This window comes from Melopsittacus undulatus, chromosome 4 (genome assembly GCF_012275295.1).
Source record: "Melopsittacus undulatus isolate bMelUnd1 chromosome 4, bMelUnd1.mat.Z, whole genome shotgun sequence".
Classification (NCBI taxonomy): Eukaryota; Metazoa; Chordata; class Aves; order Psittaciformes; family Psittaculidae; genus Melopsittacus; species Melopsittacus undulatus.
Window position 1 is genome coordinate 55,991,031 of NC_047530.1, and position 22,720 is coordinate 56,013,750.

Genomic DNA, 22,720 nt, shown 5'->3' on the forward strand with positions numbered 1-22,720 from the left:
TAAAAGAGTCTGCAACAAACTGATGTTCCAGTACCTTGGAATGCCAAATCTTAATTCAGTATACATGTGACATGGGCCTCCAGACAAGCTAAAATGAGTAAACTCTTTTGCAGTAGAAGGTTTAGAATTGATTAGTAATTTTCTTAGTCACAAGAAATATGATGGTAGCATGAAGTTAAAGCTGAAAGATACTTTAACATTCAGACCAATTCATTGCAAAGTCTTAGTGTGATATCCCCAACTGAAGCAAAAGAGTCCTATGCAAACAGTTGTTTCAAAGCAACAAAAAAAAAGACTTCTGAAAGTAAACTGAGGCAAGTGTGGGGCCAGGAAAATGTCCGCACTGAAGATACTGCCTTACATGATCTATTAGCTTATATTGAGCTCTACACTATTGCCATGAACTCAATTATCTGCAACTTCAGCATAGACTTACCTTAGCCTTCTTAAACTGTGTTATTCAGTCTGGAAGATTTTGCATCATGAATCAAAGGCTATTTAGGTGCTTAATATGTTATTGTATGCTGAAATTCATTTTCATGGTTAAAAGTCTGTTCTGCTAAAGAAAAACCCCCTTGGCCATCATGACTAGAAGAGATCAACCACTCCAGCTATTTTTAAAAGCCAATGGGAAGCAACCTGGTGCCTCAAATGATACTTATTGCTATCCACTGACACCTGGGAAACCACAACCTGAGACTTTCACATCTGTCAAGCAGCTTTGGCATTGTAATGCAGGCCCCTGATCTTACAGTCATAAAATATTTTACACACCCAAAGCAGGTATTAATCTCCTGCTCCTTCTCCATATTATTCTGTATACTTGCTCCATAATACATGTAGAAAGCTACCACAAAGAGTGCTTGCTAAAGCTATAAAGCATTTGATTATTTTGTTATATTTAGTTAGAACAATTTGCAGCAAATTTGTTTCGTTTTCTTTTTTCTTTTTTTGAGTTTTTTTTTCCCCCGTCTGAATTTTACACAGTAGCAAGCAGAAGTAACTGTTCTTTTTCAGGAATCCATAGTAATTGTTTTTCTTTCCCTTTTGCCCCCAGAGAAACACATCTGAAGTGAATGACCCCACTTAAAGTATTCTACTCTTTAATTTGCACTGTACTATGTAATCCAACAACAGAACAAAACTGATGACCACAAAATGTATACTGTGCTTCTGGAAAGTGATGAGACCTCCATGAAGCTGCAAGACACATAACCAAACACGGTTCATGACAAGAAAAAGTGTAACATGCAGAATATTGTTGTATGAACAGGGGGGAGAAGGTCTAATTCAATTTTAGAGTGGAAAATCCCAACCATTATTTCACAGTTTAAATACCAACAAAACCCAAACTTTCCTCAGAATGCAGACCAGATTGAACTGATCTGGCTGGGCCAAGAGAGGTCATCAGTAACTCTGTGCCATCATCATCTGTTTTGCATCCACTTAGTGCAGCAAGAAATGAGATTCCTAAACTAATTAGTAGTAAATAAACTTCTGCTGCTGACTAGAAATATCTATAAATAAAATGAAAATGCAGCTATTTGTAAAATGTATTTGCCATAAAAACAGATAAAACAAAAAGCTTAGTAAAAAATATACAGTAAATATGCCAGCATCTATAAAATCTTATATATCACAGTGCTCTCTCTGTTCTAATCCTATTCTCTTACTCCAAAGATAGCAGTGCATTTTTTTTTCCATGGGATCTTCCTTATCCCCAAAACACATCTGTCTTGAGTTTCTCTCAGATTTGTCAGGTGGATCAGTGCTCCCCAGGGCCTGCTCCATCTGAAGTATTTTAATTTGACTAAACACCTGATTTATTTTATCTCTCCGATGAGAAAGGCAGTTTGTCTTAATAGAGCCTGTCAGCCTACAGTCCCATTCACAGCAATTTACAGGCAGCCAGGGATGCTGGAAAAGAAGAGTGCTGTGATTCTGTATTTTATCCTCCTCCAGAAAGCACCTAAAAGCAGCTATTCACTGCTACTGCATGTGGCATTTTAGAACTGAATTAGCTTTTTATTCAAGTAACTACACTTGTTGTGAATAGCTTATCTGTAAAATTGCTACATTCACTACTGATTTTATTAACCTTTGGCTCTATCACAAAATGGTCTTCAGTTAGGAAAGACCTTTAAAACTGACACATTTTTCTTAGGGGTCTTTATTTCAGAGACTTCAGATATACTGAATTTGATCCATTGACTCCCTTTCCCAGCAGAATTAAAAATTTGAGTTTGGGGGGAAGATGACAGAGTTTAAGGACTTCTTTTAAAATGAAAATGTAACAGTCTCATCAAAACTTCAGAAAAAAATAGTTATTAATTTTGTGATTATAATTTAAGATGAAAAATTATTTGGTTGTAGCAATATTTTAATTTTTCCTATATAACATATAGGAAACATATAGGAATAATATGAATGTTATTTTATCCTTTATTTTTGCAAGGATTTGAGCACAAATGCAGATAAAATGGTCAGACTGGACAGAACTGAGGCATCAAAGAGAACTTTTGAGAAATTCTGGTCATAGGTCAACCTAACCAGGAGTGAGAAAATAAAAAGTAGCTATAAATCTGCTGAAAAAGAGAGAAGAGTTCAACTTGTGGTCTAAAATTACATTTAGAAAGAATTCTGCTTTGGCAAAAGCCTACCTTTTGAAACTGATCACAATATTACATGATTTCTGGTACACAAAGTAACAAAAAGATAGTTGTATACCTTACAATGCATTTAATAAAACCCCTAAGCATCATCTTGCATTTTATAAACCTAGATTTCTTTAAGCATTGCAAAAAAAGATTACAAATCTAGTATCCTGTCAGTACAGATACATAATACCACTACAGTTCCTATATCCATCTCTAGCTTACCACCTTTCAACATTTCTGTTACCTTTACTACATATTCAGTCTATACACAGATGTAGCTGCATGATGACAAACACTGCAGGCTTTTCAGTGTTAAATTTGGAGCTGTCCTTGTGGCAAGTTGTCATAAGATAGAGGCAGAGTAATAACTGCTTGTAAGGGGAAAAAAATAAGCAGGAATAACAAAAATAGACTTCTAGACTTACATAGTATAATTTAAACTAATCTCTTTGACACTCAGCAAAAGAAAAAAGATAAAACCACATATACTTTCAAGTGAATAAAAGACAAAATGCTGGTGTCATAAGCAAGCCAAAAATGTATAGGCATGATCCAAAGCTTGCAGAAATAGGGTTCTTAGCTGTGACATGAAATTACTGTGGGTTCTTGAACACGCTTGCGTTAGTTTCCCAACATGTACACACAGCAAAAACCTACCAATCAGAGGGGTTTATGCCTGGTTAGTTAATGCTTCTGAAGTGCTTTGAGATCTTTGCATGGAATCTACACAGCTGCAAAGTATTATTGGTTCTCTTGAATTCTGTCATTAGTGTAAAGCATGACAAATATTACAGTTGTTTATGCACCGCATCTAAACTAACTTCTGCTCCATATACTTACAAGAAATACAAATTAATAAATCACTAATAATTACTCCTTTTATGTTTTTAGAATAAACACATAGTGTGACTTTTAGGAAAACAAGAGATAATAATGCAAGAAAGAAGTCTAGACTTTGCCAGAAATAAGGAAGGGTTTTTAATCACATAACTAAAGTTTCACAATATCCTTAAGCAAAGCAACTCAGTCAACAATCAAAAATGATTTTGAAGCAAATTAAGCAACTTCAGCTTAAAAACAAAACAAAACAAAAACCTTTTTGAATCAATTCCTCTGGTAGGTCGGTTTTAGTTTTTGGTTGGTTCGTTGGTGGTTTTTTTGGCTTTGTTTCTGATGCACATTGTTTGAAAAGAAAGCAAAACCACAATGCTAGACATAAAAGAAATTGTATTTGATCTTAGCTGCCCAGAGATAACCTGGTTAAACCATTCTGTCTAACACGGCAGTCTGCAGCACACATCAGATAGGCTGTGATGTCTCTACTTCACAGGCTCTGTCCAGCATTTAGCATTTACCCTTTTTTGATTGGGTCACCTTTTAAATGCCACAAAATAGGGCAGCAAAAGTCAACAAAAATAAACAGGCAAAAGAGAAGAAAGTAACAATCTAATGGAAGGGCTTCGGAGATAAAAGTCACTTTGTGAGGGTTGCCTGCCTAAGGAGCCCCCTTGCCATTGCAATAGCATCTAATTTGAGTTCTAACTCCAATAGCAGTTTAAAAAGCTTTCTACTCTAAAGGGCCCCAAGTGCATCATAATGATAAAGCATTTCAGCAGAAAACAGCCACAAAGACCTCTATTATCTTATCAGTCTTTGGTTACAACAGCTGAACCAATATGACTAAGTTCTGAATTACTTTTTTTTTTTCTCCCTTCTTTTTATAATACTAGAACACTGGATTTTCTTTATTTCATGATCAGTTAGCAATTCTTTATGTCCCCATATGCTACTGCCCAGTCCTTAGTCAATAAAAACTTTTATAAATGCTTCCATTGTGCTTTGTAGCATCCCAATGCAGAAGGCAGTGCAGCAAACATGTCCAGCATGCAAACAACACTGGATAGCTTCTCTTGTGAAGGTGTGAGATCCCCCCACTCCCTTAGGTCTCAAAGTGATTCTGTGTTTTAAGCCTTGGGAAAAGAAAAATTAATACCTTATGTCCATAAACAGTAATGGGAAATAGTATTAGGAACTACTGAAAACATTCAGTACAGAAAAGTCTGTTAGTCAGACTGAGAAAAATAGAATATAAATTAGCTATGCTTATGAGAAAGATGGAAATGCTTTACTGACAGCCTTCAGGATTCATCCTAGTTTCACATATACTAAACCTAGATGCTTAAGTAATTTCTTAGGTGGGAATAATTTTAAATGAATATGATTCACAAAACAGGAGAGTTTTAATACAACCCTAAACTTATCGTAGGCCAAACTGTCTTTATTAGACTAGCCATAAAATTGCAGGTAGCACAATGAATATGAAAGTAAGGTCATAATGAGCTTTCAATTTCCCATGTTAGTATGGCCACAGACAGGTGAGTGAGAAGGCAGGGATCCACTGCTGCAGGGCTAGATGCACCTCCATCACTACAGCCACCTCTCCGGCTCTGTGCAAACTTAGCTTCTACCATGTCTCACAGCAAACATCAGGGTCCTACAGCCACTGTTGTTTAGTTTGGATCATACCATGGTTTTCATTCAGTGCACACATACATCTTGCCTAACCAGGAGAGGCAGTGTGTATGCAGAAGAGCAATGTACATCCAAATCTCTTCCTGAGACTGGGCTGGGATAGAGACAGGAGTCCCTGGGTCTAAGTGTCCTCACAACTCCTAACTTCATATTTGCACCTCTGAGTTTAAGGTTCAACTGTACACTAATCAAGGTTCAACTCTACCCTATTCACACTGAGAGGGCTTTTTCTCTTCTCAAAAGAATTTGAAGGATATATCCCTTCTTCAAACTCACAAATCACAGATCATTCTGCATTAAGAATATATATTAAGAATATCTGTAAGAATGTATATAGTAGTCTAGCTGAATATTTCCCCTAAATTTCCCCCATAACCCAATGGCAACTGAGGCAGGCTTACCCAGCAAATGCTTGTACCTTAGCTCTGCTCCTGCAAACAACCACCTCTTCTGAGACAATGTTTCATTTGTGGTTAATGTCTTTTTGATCTCATGTGTTTGCAGACTTTTGTTGTTGCATTGTTCCTTGTGTCGTTCCTCAAGTGTTTTCTCAGCAATATCTCATATTCAGAGGTTTTCTTCCTTGACTGTTTTACACAACAGTTCTAATCAAAGTAAACTGATACATTCATAAAGAAATTTCTGCAGTGACAAGATCAACATACGTTGCTACCAAACAGCTCCAAATCTGTCAAAGTTATCTGCTAGGCAAAGGACTGGACTGGGTAGTGCCTGGTTAGCTCATGGAGGACAATGGTACGTTGCACCATTGTTAAGGATGTGGTGAATCCACAGTTGAGTCCTAAAATGTCATTCATGTCAGGAATGTAGGAAAGAATGTGATGTTAGCCAGAACTTCAACCTCCCCCTCCTCCAAACCAGTGCCCAGCAAAAAGCAGAATTCCAACAAATCTCTTGGACTACTTACTTTCTTACACATATATGAAAAGAAGAGCTGTATCCGACATAAGCCTTGAAGAACTTTAACTGTTTAACTGAGATGTTGTTACTATTTCACGTACACAATTCTATTTTAGTATTGTTTGGTATTAAAAAAGAAAAAAGAGAAAGAAGCCCCAAAACTTTAGCCAGTTGCCCAGTTTCTTGGAATTACTGTTGAATTCCAGAAGAATTTGTCAGCCTACATTCTAAATAATACATATTAAGTGTTAATGCATACATGTGCATGTGGAAGAAAGAAGATGACAATTATTGGAAAAAATTATACATAGGGTTTTTCAGCAGCAAGTAGAGATCTGGTTATGGATGCTTTAGTGCTTTTAGTGGGTTTAGAAATGCTACATATACACTCAATATGAGCTTTTCAGACTGGAAAAAAATGTGATAATACTGGATATAAACACAGAAATATGTATTATACATCACAACTAAAAGCTCACAGACAACTTGGTTTTGCTGAATTTGAATATAAAGACATAGCAGAGGCAACAGGCTGTGAGCAATATGTACAATGATACAAACACTAAAATACGATGTAAAGAGAAATGAAAAATGAGTAGGTTTATTTTGTTAACTGAGAAGATTGTAGCCCAGGGCACAGCACACCAAAATAAAATTAACACCGTGGTGACATATAGAGAACAAGATCTGTATTAACTATATTATTAATGACTCTAATGCTCAATTCCTTTGCTTTTAAAGTAAGAAAAATTACATACAAGAACGGAGAAAAGATGATGCATCCGCTTAAAGTACTCACTCGGGAATTGAGAGCTGAAAATATATCCTGACCTTCAGTTTCAGTTTTGCCCATTTAAATACAAGTGACAGTACTTCTCTGGATCAGGGAGGTGGATGCTATTTTGAGGATAGTAAAAGACTAAAAGGGTATAAATTCTAAACTGTATTTGTGAACAGGATGAAACAGTATATTAAAGAACAAAAAATCCAAGGGATAAAGGAGGCATTGGAAGTTACAAAAATCCATAAACAGAAAAGAAAGAAAGAATCTAACTGCCATGTAATTATTTAACAGTTCCTCTTCTGCAGAAAAAACACACCATGATGACAGAAACTGTATTAATAAGGATAGCAGAAATGCTTGAACGTCACAGTAGGAATCAACTTTCAGGATCAGAACATTCTCTGTGCAAACATCCCCACACAAATCAGGCTTACCAGGATTTTCTGAGGAAGTTAGTATCTGAAGTAAAAATTGCACAAGATTGATTCACCTTGTCTCATCAGAAAGACAAATGAAGTGCAAAAAACAATAGCAGGCCAATGTTATACCTTCCTCACGCAGATGAGGAAACCTTTTAAACAGTTTGAAAGTTAAACCTGTGAGTTCTCTCATTTGCAAGGGCTCTAATCCAATTGTCTTATAATGCTTGAAGTTCTCACATACCAAAACAGGGGAAGTCTCATATACAGAAACCAAGATATCCAAAGTTTTCCTTCTGAATGAAGATGGGACACAAGTACTAAATGTCAGAAAAATCAAGTACCTCAATAATAATGATGTTCACAGTGCTTGTAGCTTGTTCATTACACTGGAATTAAAAGCTTATCAGGTCTGATTCTCTCTTCACATTATTTACATGTAGATTCAGAAACTTCAGTAGAAATATACATTATTTACAGTGGTGTGAGAACTGATTCCCATGCTCCCATAAACAGTAAGTGAAGCCAGTTGTTCACCTTCCCTATTATTTTATCTCTGAACCTGACTCAAAACACATGGGCTCTTTCCATCAGCTTTGGCTGAATTTTGTAATTGCCAGAGAACCAATAGAAGAGATGTCAAATACAAATCCCCAAAAAAACATCACTGAACAATATGGAATAATGTTGGTTATAACGACATTCTCTCTCCTCACTACATTAGGTATGTAAAAATGTTAGGAAAGTAACCCATACATATAAATGTATTCTATTACACTATCCCAGTTTTAAGTCTGAGACTGCTTTGTCCTGACATCTGACTTACAAAACCGTACGTAGTATTAGAAATTTTATGTGCACTTTCTGATTAAATTCATAACTCTCTCCATGAGTGTTCTATAGTCTAATGTGAAACTACAGACGTGAAACTGAGAATGAGGTACTTATATAGAGAAACGCTTCTCCACCTTTCATGCCAGCTCCATAGTTCCAACACAATGGCATTTTATCCTAAATATTATTTTGTTTTCTTGATAATTTTTTTTGGGGGGGTGTCTCTCTCTTCTGACTCATAAAATATACTGAATGGGGTACTGCTGCACTAGCAGAGTCACATATCTTCATTTAATTAAGTAATGTCTTAGAAGTCTCATGAGACCTCACTTGGAGTATTGTGTGCAGTTCTGGTGTCCTCAGCATAAGAAGGACATGGAACTGTTGGAACAAGTCCAGAGGAGGGTCACAAGAATGATCAGGGGACTGGAGCACCTCCTGCATGAAGACAGGCTGAGAAAGCTGGGGCTGTTCAGCCTGGAGAAGAGAAGGCTGCACAGAGACCTCATAGCAGCCTTCCAGTATCTGAAGGGGGCCTATAGGGATGCGGGGGATGGACTCTTCATTAGGGACTGTAGTGACAGGACAAGGGGTAATGGGTTAAAATTTAAACAGAGGAAGTTTACATTGGATATAAGGAAGAATTTATTTATTGTTAGGGTGGTGAAGCACTAGAATGGGTTGCCCAAGGAAGTTGTGAATGCTCCATTCCTGGCAGTGTTCAAGGCCAGGTTGAACAGAGCCTTGGGTGGTATGGTTTAGTGTGAGGTGTCCCTACCCATGGCAGGGGGGTTGGAACTAGATGATCTTGAGGTCCTTTCCAACCCTAACTATTCTATGATTCTAAGTGTGAAATCAGTAGAAAATCCCTACCCTTCATTTCCAGAAAAGGAAAAAAAAATTAGTTCTAGATTTTTTATTAGTATTTACATCTGCCTTGAGGAATGGGTGGTTTGACATACAAATGCTAAGCCATTTCTAATATTCATATAAAACATTGCAGTAAAAGGTGTAACATACTTTTCTATAACTTTCTCTATTAGTTGTGAAAGGATAATTTTTTTTCTTATATACAATCATAGGTAATGTCTTATATGGAATTACAATGTTGAGAGTTACAATTGATGACAGTCTGGAATAAGTAGGTGCAAAACAGCACTTATTTGAAAGGAAAAGCTCTCCAATTAAAACTTGTATCTTCAATCATAGAGATGAACTGAATATCTGTTCTATCTCATGCTGGAAAGAGAATTGTATATGTACATGCATAAAAATGATTGGAAGGAAGCTGAGCTTAGAGGAAGTTAGTTTAATACCTTATTTGATGAGTACAGCTCATGAATTAGATGACATTAATTTCCCTATATAACAGGACTCAGTTACTTATGATTTCTTCAGTTGATATTTGTGCTTCATAAAAAAGCTCATGATGTAAAAGAAGCTTTTGCATGTTTGTTCAGTCTTCTCACATTACCTAAACTATAGATTAATAATGAAAGATGAAAAAGAATAATGTTTTAATTAAGTTTTCCATTTTAAAGAGAAAACTGCAGCAAAGAAGGTTTGGTTTTGGTTTGGGGTTTTGTTGGTTTCTTTTTTTTTCTTCTGCTTTTTGTCACAGTATTTGCAGAAACAACATGTTTCTCCTCTTTAAGTAGTGAGGAATATTTTGCACTGTAATGTCTAAATACATACATGGGATGATGGTAAGGCTGAAGTTCTTACAGCCTGCAGTTGGACAGGTGGGACAGAATTGGGTGACATGGTCTAGAGTAAGGTGTCCCTGCCCATGGCAGTGGGGTTGGAACTAGATGATCTTAAGGTCTTTTCCAACCCTAACTATTCGATGATTCTACAATTTTATGTGCAAAGCAGGTGAAAAAACATATAATCAGTGTAACTTCCTGTGGGGCTAATATAGTTCTAAAGTGGATGATGTGGTGCCTTATATTGAATCTGAAGCTCTATGAACCAGGAAGCTCCATGAGAACAAGGACAGGAATTATTACTATTCTCTTTAGGTGCAAGAAAGGAAGAGATCCTTTCCATATGTGCCCTGCAGCTTTTTTATAGAAAGGCTAATTGATTTACATATTAGGATTCAATTATTGGAGTTCATTTGCCTTAAAGATAACACTGAGGATTCTACTCCAAAACACTCTAGGAATCATGCCTCTCTTCCTATACACAAAATTGTAACCCAAATGCATTCTTTCTATTGCATCCAGAATGCACAATATACACAGGAGAGGAGATGTGCCCCTGTGACATGTGCTCTGACTTATGGTCTTGCAGTTACTTTTTATATCTTGTTAAATAAGTTACTGCCATGAGTTTTTTAGCTAGTAGTTATTAGCTACACTACTCAGAAATGTCTAAATATGAGAAATATTAGTACTGTAAGATTTATATACTTTAAATATAAATTTTAATTTTGAACTTAATTGCATGTTCATCTTTCATGTCTTACATATACAAACAAGTATATCAATGAAAAACTTATATTTGCTTCTGAAGATTTTTATTGCCTCTGGTGATAAGTAATGAAGAAGCAAAGTTTATTGCAAAACAAGGACATTAGCATAGCCTGTCTATCATAGAAGCTGTAAAGAAGAAACTTCTTACCTCATCTGAATAGAGACAATTTAGTTAAAAGCCTTTGATATGTATGGAGAAGCAGCAACATTTTATACATTTAGAATAAGTCCACAAAAGTCAGTTGAAGAAATTTCTCTTATTTAAGTGGGCTCTGAAACAGGTCCATTGATATGTTCATTATTAATGGCATCAGGTGGTAAAAACTGTCAGCTTCAGGCTTGTGAATCTGAGTATTATTTTAAATTTCTTTCATAATCAAGCACTCATAAATTGAAAGCACTGTACACACAGTGTTACACACAGAAAAATCTGTACACACAACCTAGTCATCTGTAAAACCAACTCAGTAGATCATACTAATGTTACAAATATGAATTATCTTATGTCTTTTGAAATAACCACATGTCTTATCTTATGTCTTTTGAAATAATACCTGTATGGGTATGAGAAACAGAACCCAAACAAATAAAATATGCTTGTTGTTCCCTCAAGGATTGTTTCATAATTAACTAAAAAAAACAAAACATTCCAGAACAAATGGGAATTCTATGACTGGTTTGGTGTGCTCCTATTAAATACACTACAAAAATTTTAGTCAAGTTCTCTAACTTGAAAACCCTCCTAAATCACATTAACCAGAGCACAAAAGAGGTGGCCTACATTTGTAGACCGAAGTTCCACACATTCTAAGAGTGTTCTGGTATAATTATACTGTAACCACAAGCATGAGTATGTTTAGCCAGATGTTTCTTACCAGTAACTAAAAGTACAGTTGTAAATTTTCTTAATTCAATTTATTTGCATACCTAGTTGATCACAAACAAAAACATTTAACACAGCCCTTTACTACAGACTCTTTGGTAATGAAATTTCTCACAGTCTCAAACAAGAGAGGGATATCATGTTCTATTACTGTGCTTATATAGGTATTCTACGAGCCAAACAGGATCACTCAGAATGAAAACATAAACACTACCTACTCAAAAGACTAAATGTAATTCAATATTCAAAAGCACAATTTTGAGCATAGAGTTTAAAGATAATTCAGAATAACTCTTGAAGCATTGGTAGCATGTAGGAAACATACCAAGAGGTTTTGTATTCTGTAATAACAGCATTCTAATTCAATATATTATAAATAGACCTGGGATATATTTAGAAAATCAGGATTCCCTAGTTGTTCCTCTCTCCTTAAGACAATAAAACACTATCCAGGTTGCATTTTCATTACTTTATTTCTACAGTAACCACAACTTCATATTTTTCCTTCATAACAGGACACTAAAAATAAAAACACAGGAAGAAACAGGAGCAGGGAAAACAGATTTCTACTGAGACTTCTTTCAATTGGCTTTGAAAGTTAATCATCTTCCTTGTAAGTGTCCTATTAAAAAAAATTAGTTATGTCTGGAGCAACATACCTATTGCAACCCAATGCAATGATTCTGACATGCTTCTCAGAAGCTACATCAGTGTAACTGTGATGCTGTGATACTGCCAGTAAAAAGGCTAATTGAGACTGTAAAATAATTTTGCACCAAAACAACGTATTTTATGGCTTTTTCTCCTCTGCAATTTAAATGTACATAAACATTTCAACCTGTCTGCATCTGTAAGTGTCTCAGGTATTTTTTAAGGCATTTGTTAGGTTTAGGTGTCTCTGGGTCTGATTTTTTTTAAGGGCTTGAGGACTCACTACTGCAGGTAGATTGTGATGATGGTTTAAAATATACATTAAGCATCTAACACCCATATATCTGCTGCCCAGGGAAAAAGGATCTGGGATAGCTGACTACTGAATATCAGCCAGTGGTGTGCCCAGGCAGCCAAGAAGGCCAACAGCATCCTGGTTTGTATCAGAAATAGTGTGGCCAGGAGGGCCAGGGCAGTGATCAACCCGCTGTACTCAGCACTGGTAGGGCTGTACTTTGGATATTGGGTTCAGTTTTGGGCCCATCACTACAAGAAAGCTATTAAAGTGCTGCAGCATGTCCAAACAAGCTGGTGAATGTTCTGAAGAACAAGTCTTATGAGGAAGGGCTGAGGTAACTGGGGTTGTTTAGTATGGAGAAGGCTCAGGGTGACCTTGCCGCTCTCTACAGTTACCTGAAAGGAGGTGGCTGGTCTCTCCTCCCAAGTAACAAGTGACAGGACTAAAGATAATGTCCTCAAGTTGTGCCAGGCAAGGTTTAGACTAGATATTAGGAGAAATTTCCACCAAAAAGGTGGTCAGGCATTGGAACAGGCTGCCCAGGGAAATGCTGGAATCACTGTACCTGAAAGTGTTCAAAAAACATATAGATGAGGCCCTTAGAGACATACTTTAGTGGTGGATATGGCAGTCCAGGGGTAAAAGTTGGATTTGATGATCCTGAAGGTCCAATCTAGTTCATTTTATTATTCTATATTATCTGAGAGCATGCAGAAAGGCCCAAATTGCCCTTGTCAATCACTGTTACCTTGAAAAGCGACAGACCATCGAGAAAGAGAAATCCTTATATTTCAGAAGAAGTGGGCACCCTGTCTCTGACTGAAGTCTGAGACACAGAACTACACTACAGAACCTTGGGGAGGTGAAGAAAACATCTATAAAACAGAGAAAAGGGTTAATTAATTTATTAATATATCCTGAAGTAGGAAATATCTGCAGCACCTAAAAGAAAACCTACACTCATCCTGTGACTGTTGCAGAATCTCAACAATATTTATGCAAATGGATCCTGGCACTGGCGTAAAGCAGCAAAGGTAAAAAGTTATTTCAGTTACAATGAACTCTATGATCCTTTATGAATCTAAAAGAAAAGAGCCCAAACCACAGAACAGTTATGCCAATTTCATTTTCTTTTCTTCCTTCATAAACCTTTGCATTCCTTTGATATCACAAATAAAATTTGAAATCTCTGTAAGTTTTCCCATGTTCAGAAAAACACACAAACCTACATAAAATGTCTGTACACACTATACAGACTTCCGAAATCCCACAACTTGGGTACACTACCTGCATTTTAACAGTAGATTTTAGTATGCGTAACACAACTAGATCCCAGCTTCTAGAGAACTACTAGTAAACAGTTACATCAATGATCAAATCCCATAACTAAATTTCAAAGTATAATGAACCTTGTCTATAACCAATTTTGTGATCTTCAGATTTAGAACTGTGATCTTATTTCAACAAAGCACACTAGGGGCCTGTATCAATCTACAGTATTTCCAAGTCAAAACAAATGCAAAAGATGTATCTTCACATACATAGTAGTATGTTTAAAAATGTCGGAAATGTCAACCACTTACATACTTTCATATTATCCCTAATTAATATAAATTGCATTTAATTTCACATTTAGTAAAACATATTGCTGCCCAAAATAAGGACTATAATTTTTATCAGCAATTATTATTACTGATGTATCAACACAATTATTTAAATTCAATGTATATAGAGACAGAATCCATGCAAGCATTTACAGTTTTTGTTCCCTCTGTGCTTCTTCCCTAATTTTTGTGGCTTGGAGCTCCTCCAGATGCTGTCTCTGACTTTGTGGTTTTGTCTTTTAGATCCCATCTCCTGATTCATAGCATTCCTTGATTGACAAACAGATTCAGATATGAAAACAAACAGTTACCTGTATCTAATCTGCGTCTGACAGCTGCACTGCTAAGTTTTCTGTTTATGGTGAACCTACTGTTTTAGATTTTACCCATTTCTTGGGTCTCTGGGTTACTCTGTTTACTGAGCTGTTCTATAACTGGGGACATATGTGATCTCCACACTGCATGCTGCACTTCAGATTCAGAGGATATTTCTTTTTTTCCCTCCCCCTTCATAAACTAAATTATTTAAAAAACAACACAGGATTTGTATTTCTAAACTGATGTGCCTCCTAATTGAATGCAGAACACTTTCAAACTATTTTCCATTAGAGGCCCACTTTTTCCTGATTTTAATGCACAGTATAATACCTTCATTGGTAGATTAAAATTGTTTGACTAGAAGTAAAACCTATTATTATATGCTTTTTAAGCGGTTTTGTCTTGTATAATGTAGGATGAATTATGTAAAACATACCAAACAGGATACTCTACAAGCTGCTACTTGCATGCTGCAAACAATCACAGTTTCACTGATAGACTGGGACTTAGCATCTTAAAATTCCTGTGGAAATCAAGTGCATTTTAAGTATTGGGTTTGATTATTTAATCAGACAACTTGCATTTTGCCCTGACTAATTTAGAAGGCTGATAATATTTTACTCATAAAATAATTGTGCACCTGTTGTGATGGAAACCTATTCAAACAAATCTTAATAGACATGAGGATTTATTCCCAAGTGTGTTAGCCTCTCATTACCCCATCTATGGGGCAATAAATTTTAAACAGTTATTGAGCAGGGCTCAGCTTAATCTTATATAACTCTTGAAGAACTTTTATGAGCACATGACTAACATTAAATTTGGTTAATTCATATCAATAGAGACCAAGGTAAATATTAAGATATGTGGGTCAAACTAACAGCAATTTAAAGAAATAAAGGTAAGGAAAAAAAATATATAACAAGACTTCATTGTGACAGCTAATGACAAACAAAAAATGGAGGGAGTGGAAAAGAGAAATTATCTACTTTAACCTAAAATAGATATTTGCGTGAGAGGCAAAAGAGAGACAGTGACTTGAGACCAAACCACTAACCAGCTAAGGAGGCAGTATCATGAATGACCTGACTAGCGCAAAGAAATCCTGATCAGCCTGAAATCACTTTGGTGTTTGCAGGAGATGATGAAAAAAAGCAAAATAAGACTTCTTTGGCTGGATCTGCCCTTTGGCAGGAAAATGTCAGATGTCATTGGTCAGATCTGAAGTGAGGTGACACAGACAAATCAAGCCCTCTTGAAAAAAATACTGATAGTTAACCTTTTCCAAAGGGTCAAGTTGTTTAGAGAAGACAAGGACAACCCTTTCATTTCTTCTATTTGCCACTGAACTTAGGCTTTTGAGGCAGTGGCTGTGTCAGGTTGCATATTAGTTTATTGCTATTCTCAGTTGCATGTGAGCTTCCCAAATGTGCTCTTCATTTTTTCTGACTATTAACGCTCTCTTTTTCCCCTCCCACAAGTGGTTTTACAAGTCTTACAGATGATGTTTCTGAGCCATGGGCCCACAGTTTGTAAAGTTCCTGGTGAGGCATTTCTACAGATGTCTTAAGGAAAAAAACAATTAAAATCTGATATCTGATGTCGTCAGGGTGCTCGCATCACCACGCAATACCCACACATCAAGGCCGCACTTCAAGACAGACTCCCTGTTCAGAAAGGGAGTTTAAAACCAACTGAGATGAAAAGGACTGCCACAAAGTTTATCATTAGTCAGTGCCAAAGTTTGAAGTTGCTCAGAATGGAGATATTTTGCACAAAAGATTTCTTTCCAAACTAACTGCAGATAGGGGTGATGAGGATGACCAAAGTGCAGAACAACTTTCATAGCAGGAATAAACAAATACATATTTACTCTTCAACCTGGAGAACAGACAACTGAAGGTAGTGTAACAGAGAAGCTGAACAGGGAACAACCGTTCCTTGTCCATTATAATACAAAATTTAGGGGACACCTATAAAGTACTAGGTTCAAATACACAGCATATTGTTAACTGCTGAGCTTATCCCAACAGACATTCCAGCTGTCTATTAAAGGGTTCCAAAGCAATTGGATATGTTCATAGATGATAATTCTATCAAGGGCCATTAAACCTGAATGTACAACTTCTGAATCAAGAAGCCTATTAATCATATTTTGTGGGATAATGGAAGAGGATATTGAGGAAATATTACTGTATGTTTGCCCTTTCCTTATACCCTTCTCCAGGTTGCTCAGTCGCCATAGAGACTGAACACTGCAGGATAGTATGGTCTTTATATATGACACTTAAAGATTTCTTTAATGTGAAACTCCTTTAACAAAAGACTGATGAAGTACATCTACAGGTTTCCACAGAATCCGAACTGACCAGAAAATTTCAGTCCTTTCAGTACTGTACCTATATGCATCTTTCTACATAAATGCTTACAGTCATCAGTTTGTTAGGATTTGACTTTAGATGTCTAGAGCAACAAAAAGCAAAGAGCTTGTTTCACTTGGTGAAACACAAGAAATGGAGCTTCCACTCTTGTTTTAGCAGTGCAGACTCCTACGTAGGAACTTGCTTTTTTCATACAAAGTTGTATGTCTTCTTCAGTAGGAGTTTTATTTTGCTAAAGGTAGGCAACTTCGCAGGCAACTAAGCTGGGACACGGGTCAAAAGGAAATTTGCCACTGACATCCAGGGTCGGAAGAGAAGGCCTTAAGTTCCAAGTAGTGATAAGCTCCTTCAACCTACAAGCCTTTTGGCTACCATTAAACACTCTGCATATTTTAAATAAAGCGATTACTGCTATAATGAAAATTAAATATATATATATATATATATATAATACAAAACAACCTACCTACAGAAGAAAACTGCAGATTTTCAAAGACAAAGTGAAGAAAGCCTACTTGTAATTTTCAGTTTATATTCAACCCTTTTTCTGCTAAGAAATTAAATGGTATTTGAAAATAAACACATTTTAATACCATACATTTTTCTTGTCACTATTTCTACAAATAAGAATGGATCAAATTCCAGAAGGCAATCATTCTTAATGTGCCAAAAGAATGTATTGCTGTTTTAAGTTTCTTATTATTAGCATTGTTATCCTTCTTATTTCTTTTTCTCAGAAACAGTTAATACTGTTTCTCAGTACACTATTTGGGACACAGTTTCACAGAACACAGCATGTAAGTGAGCTGTCCTACTGATTTCAGTGTAGTACATCATTTATATATTTAGTTCTTAATTGTTAAGCTTAGAAACATACACTGGTAAAGTAAAAAATAAAGAGATACATGTGATTGCAGTAAGTAACAAATTCATTTTGTGCCAGGAAATATACTGCATGCATCCTAGTTGATATTATTTATAAAATGTATTCAACAACAGGGAGAACTTGATTTATGTGATAAGTTGATTACAATGTAATTTATAGTTGTGGAGTTTTAAGATCCAGAAATGGTAATAGTCATTAACTTTCAACACTAGAAGCAGGCATGATTGTGACAGGTGTAACTGAAATATGACCCTCTGACCAAAAGACCAGAGCAATGAAAATGTTTATTACTTCTTTCTTATTTTTTTCAAGAAGTACAGCTTCAACCCTTTCACAATATACATGTACATAACTTAAATAACAGAACTCTGTATACTGAGCAGGCCCACAGAACTAGCCTCTGTCTGTACTGAGTATGCCTATTAAAATCCATAGCCTGGAAAAAAGCATGTCATATAAAAAAAGTCAAGATGACATAAGATCATATAGTTTAATCTAGTTCACGCTAGCGATTAGCCTAACTAATTATATTGATATCTTAATCAAAAAAAATTTATATAAGGGGGTGTGGTAAGTTTAACAAAAATATTTTTATTTTGGTATTCATTATGTTCTTCAAGCAAATCAGACTAAAGAGTATGCAAACATTAACTGTTGAAAGTGCTTATGAAATATTCAGTCACTCAAAAAGGTACCAATTAATTTAGAAGGTCAGGTTAGACCTGGAAATGTAGCTTTTGTAACACATGACACAAAATGCTAATGACTTGAGAAATGGCAAAACAAAAACATCTCTCTGATTTGGAGAGCTACAATATAAAGCTAAACACATCACTTCATTGGATCATGATAATAAATACATTATGAGAACCCTTTATAGCCTGTGGTATATTTCTAATCAGGACCACTTTCTAAAGGATTTGGGTGTAAGGGGTTCGGGGTTGCATTGTTTTGTTATGTTTTGTTGGATGCTTTCATTGGTTTCACTAATTGGAAGCAGTTGATCCTTTTTCCTGTGTATTGATTTTTTAAATCCTAGCAGTTAACAATGATTCTAATGTATCATAACACTTTAGACCTTAATCATATAGTGGGGCGTTTGCTTGTAGCTTTTGTTTGAGTTTTAATTAAGAAGACCTTGTGTCTCAAAGCCTGAGCTGGGTTTTTAATTGCTAGTATGTATATCACACAGACTTCAAAAGAAATAAAATATGTTTATAACAGAGAGCACAAAGGAGAGCTTTGAAATGTCTACAGCCATACAAAGTGACATAATTAAAAACCTCTGAGTGCCTCTGTGATATAAGACTTATATATATTTATTTATACATATTTATAAGGCAGACTATTATATACCCTTAGACTTCATGAGAAAGAAATTTCAGCAATTATAATGAGAAATAATTACTGCAAAACCAGACTACAGTGTTGGTCAGGGCTACAGGAAAACGTCAGATTTATTTTCTTCAAAATGGTCTTCACATTTGATATAGTGCACCAAGAAACACCCAAAACCTTATCTGTGAAGACAAATTTTATAAAATGGAAGCAAAAATAGCATTTTGAAATGTTTTGTAAATCATGCATATTTTAAGAAAAAAATTAATTCACTGTAAAAACAGAGAAACCATAACTTTCTCAAGGACTCATTCATGCAGAGCTCTCTCCAAGACTATTACAGAAATGGATAGTGTTAAATTACTAGATTAAAATAGTTGTGCCTCACTGTTCTCTTCCGGTCATTAATGCACACACACACACACACACACAAAATGCTCCAAGAAAACACCTCTTTCCATCTCTCCTGTGTTTTAATATCAGGGAAAACATACTTTTTCATTATTTTTATAGTGTATCTTGCAAGGAGACTATCAAGTGAGTGAGTTTCTTCATTTTACTAAATTCAACACTTCCTAGGGAACAAGAATGCTACCTCTTACCTATCCAAATATTTTGAGGCCATTAAATGTGCACCTATCACATGAAATAGGAGTTTCAGGGTCTTTTTCATAAAGTAGCAAATATAAAAGGGGAAGGAATAAGCATGGGAAACGCAATGCAAATAGGCTTTTATATTGGATAAAGCCATCGACATCAATTGCTATGCTTCCCAAAACAGAGTATACTGTACAAAGACAGCATATGACATTCAAGTCACAATTCCTATAAATATAAATAGTTCCAGTTCTAAACACCACCAATGGAAGCCAGAGAACTAACCTGCAACACAGTAGCCAGTGACCCAGGAGTCACTCTTCTGTAAGACTGCTAGACCAATTCTGACCCTTTTACGATAACATCATTGCTTAAGTTACTTAAAGACTGACTTTTCTTATTTGATCTTCAAAGACCCTGCATGCTGAGAAAGACCACTGCGGTTTATTTCAGTAGGACAACTGCCTGATGCATGCAAGACTATGCTATTCCAGAGATTTATATTTGAAACAGAAAACTTAAAACAGACTCTGTATAGTGATAAATGATGCTACTCTGCCTAGCTGTGGCTGCTGAAGAAAACCTAGATAACTAAGGAACAGAAATACATGCAGCAAGGGAGGGTGAGGACAGAACTCTGTACCCAAATATGTGGAAACTTAGAAGAGAGTCCTGTGTCACTTTGTTTATTCAAATACATGTTAACAAACACCAGAATGAAAAAGTATTTCCTGATCCTAACTTTTATACAAAAGACAACACTGCAAAAGCCAGACATAAGCCTAACAAATTGCTTGTATACCTTAAATAAATGTATTTGCATGCATATATGGCAAACATGACACAATCAAATGATTTGCATAGGCAGCTGTGGGGTTTTTTTCCAGGTGAGCAGGTCATTTAACTCAGCTCGACTGCTTCATAGACCTTTGAAAATCTGACCTGTGTGTTTCATTTATAAACATGTTAAATGAACAAGCAGACTTATTTAACCACTGGAATTTGGCTACAAAGCATTCTGCCAAATGCTCCTCTGAGTTTCACGCAGCCTCCCTTAAGTCAATGGCTTGCTTGGCTGGAATTCAAGGAAGAATCTGGACCATTATCAATAACTGAAATTCTAATAAAGAAACTCAGAAAAAGCAGTTTTACAAATGAAGCACACTATGCAAGAGTAATTGTGAACAGGAACAATACCACTTAGAGAAAAAAATAAATGATTCACTGTTTGTTACTTTTGTATTGGCTTCTATTGTTTAAATTAATAGATATTGTTTATAATTATATCTTGATTAACACTATTGTGTTCTAAATATAGAAGGTAAAGCTAGAAAATACCATTTTTATTTGTTTCTCTCAGCCAACTATCTTTTCTTTCCTACAATGTGCTTCCCAAACATGCATAGAATCAGTTTGTGTCAATGGTACTGGTTTTGGTTGTTGGTTGGGTTTATTTTTCCTGCTTTCATCCTTTTTTTCTGGCACTGATTCTCAGTGTACTGCCTTCCCACAACCAACATGCCTGTCTTTCACTGAAGAGGGGAGAGCTGTAGCTGTGCAGACAGAGAGAAAGAATATGTGGTCAGGTTATCCTTAGCCAGAACAACGCCTTCTCTCTAAAATAAACAGCTCCCAGTAACAGTCGGTGCAAAGAGCACTTCCTCACAGGACCACACCTCACTGTCTTATAATCAAGTTTTTTTCCCCCTAGTGACCTCATCTATTTATTTTTACTGCATCACTTCACATCTTTAAGTTAGGCTCTCAGTAATATGAGCAGAAAGTCTGCACAAAAATATCAGCCAGATCAACAAATTGATTTAGAATCTAATGGAAATAAAGGAAAAAGATATTTGACCTCCAAAAGACAACACATTTTAAAAAATAACTCTTTCAGAGCCCTCCGCATGCCCTGCCGGTTGCCTGACCAGAAATTCATTCAACACTATGAAAATGAACTTCATGACTTGAAAATCTACCACCTTGAATATTAAAAGGATTTTATTTTTCTTTTTTTAAGCATGCTTCTTTGGCAGATTAAAAATTCTCCCTGGTTTCTTTACTTTGCTTTATTTTCTTGTAATGGAGTTTTCATTATGCCAAGGGCTACAATGTTGGGGTTTTTTTCTTTTTCTCTGAGATGACTTAAGGCACATAAATGCTAATATGAGTTAATACCAGGTTATTAGGTTGATAGTGATTTTATCAGCTAGGAGATAACAAATTGGAGACAGTGGCTTGGCCACTGGCTTGGGAGACCAAAGGAAAGGAGTTCTACTTCAGACCTGCCACTACTTCTGCTATGGAAAGCCTGTGCAAAGCACAAGAGAACAGCAATTATGTTTTATCCTATATTTTTGTGTTTGCCTTTTTATATTTTTGCCTGTTCATGGCAAATATTAAATGCAACTGCAACAGCAAAGATTCAGTACTGGATTTTGCTGGAAGTCAACTAGTAGCAGAGTGGAATACTGCAGACCTAAGACCCCTTAAGGACAGGTTTGTAGGGATGAGGAAGTAAGTTGTGGAAACTAAGTGATCCTTGATAGATAAATCTGGGAGCCTGACCAGATGATCCTTGTTACACAGCTAACAAGAATAAAACAAGTTGCAAGCTCCTCCAAATTTGAGAATATAACTAGATGAGAAAGAGTTAGGAGATAAGAGTTCTACCCATTAACTCTTCAGTGAATATATATACTAAGAAAATAGAAGGAACAACATAAGCCAGAAAAGCAAACCCTTGTTTTTGTCTTGTTTGTTTTTGGTTGATTGTTGTTTTGTTTGTTGTGGTTTTTGGTTTTTTTTTATAAATGAAAGCATTTTGTGCCATATGAAAGAATAAAGAACATTATTCTACATTGTTAGCGATTCCTACCTCTTTTAATTTTGATTCACTAAAAGTATTCAAGTAATTTCTATTTAAAGACTAAGTAGCTATATTGTACAATTAATGAACAAACTAGCATTCAATGATTTCCATACTATTAGGAGACAATATGGCTTTAAATAGAATGTGATTTCTAGAAAGAATTTTGTTGGATTTTATGTTCTTGTAAAACTGTGTACTGTATTTCTACCACTGACCTTACTACAGGATCTCCTACCTGGCAAATATACATTTCTCATAATTCTACCCA

General features: G+C 35.8%; 1 protein-coding gene across 1 annotated transcript in view; it reads right to left on the reverse strand.

Moving 5' to 3' along the window:
• Positions 1-22,720, reverse strand: part of SOX6 (SRY-box transcription factor 6) — a 254,326-nt gene that overhangs the window by 144,645 nt on the left and 86,961 nt on the right. The window lies entirely within an intron of this gene.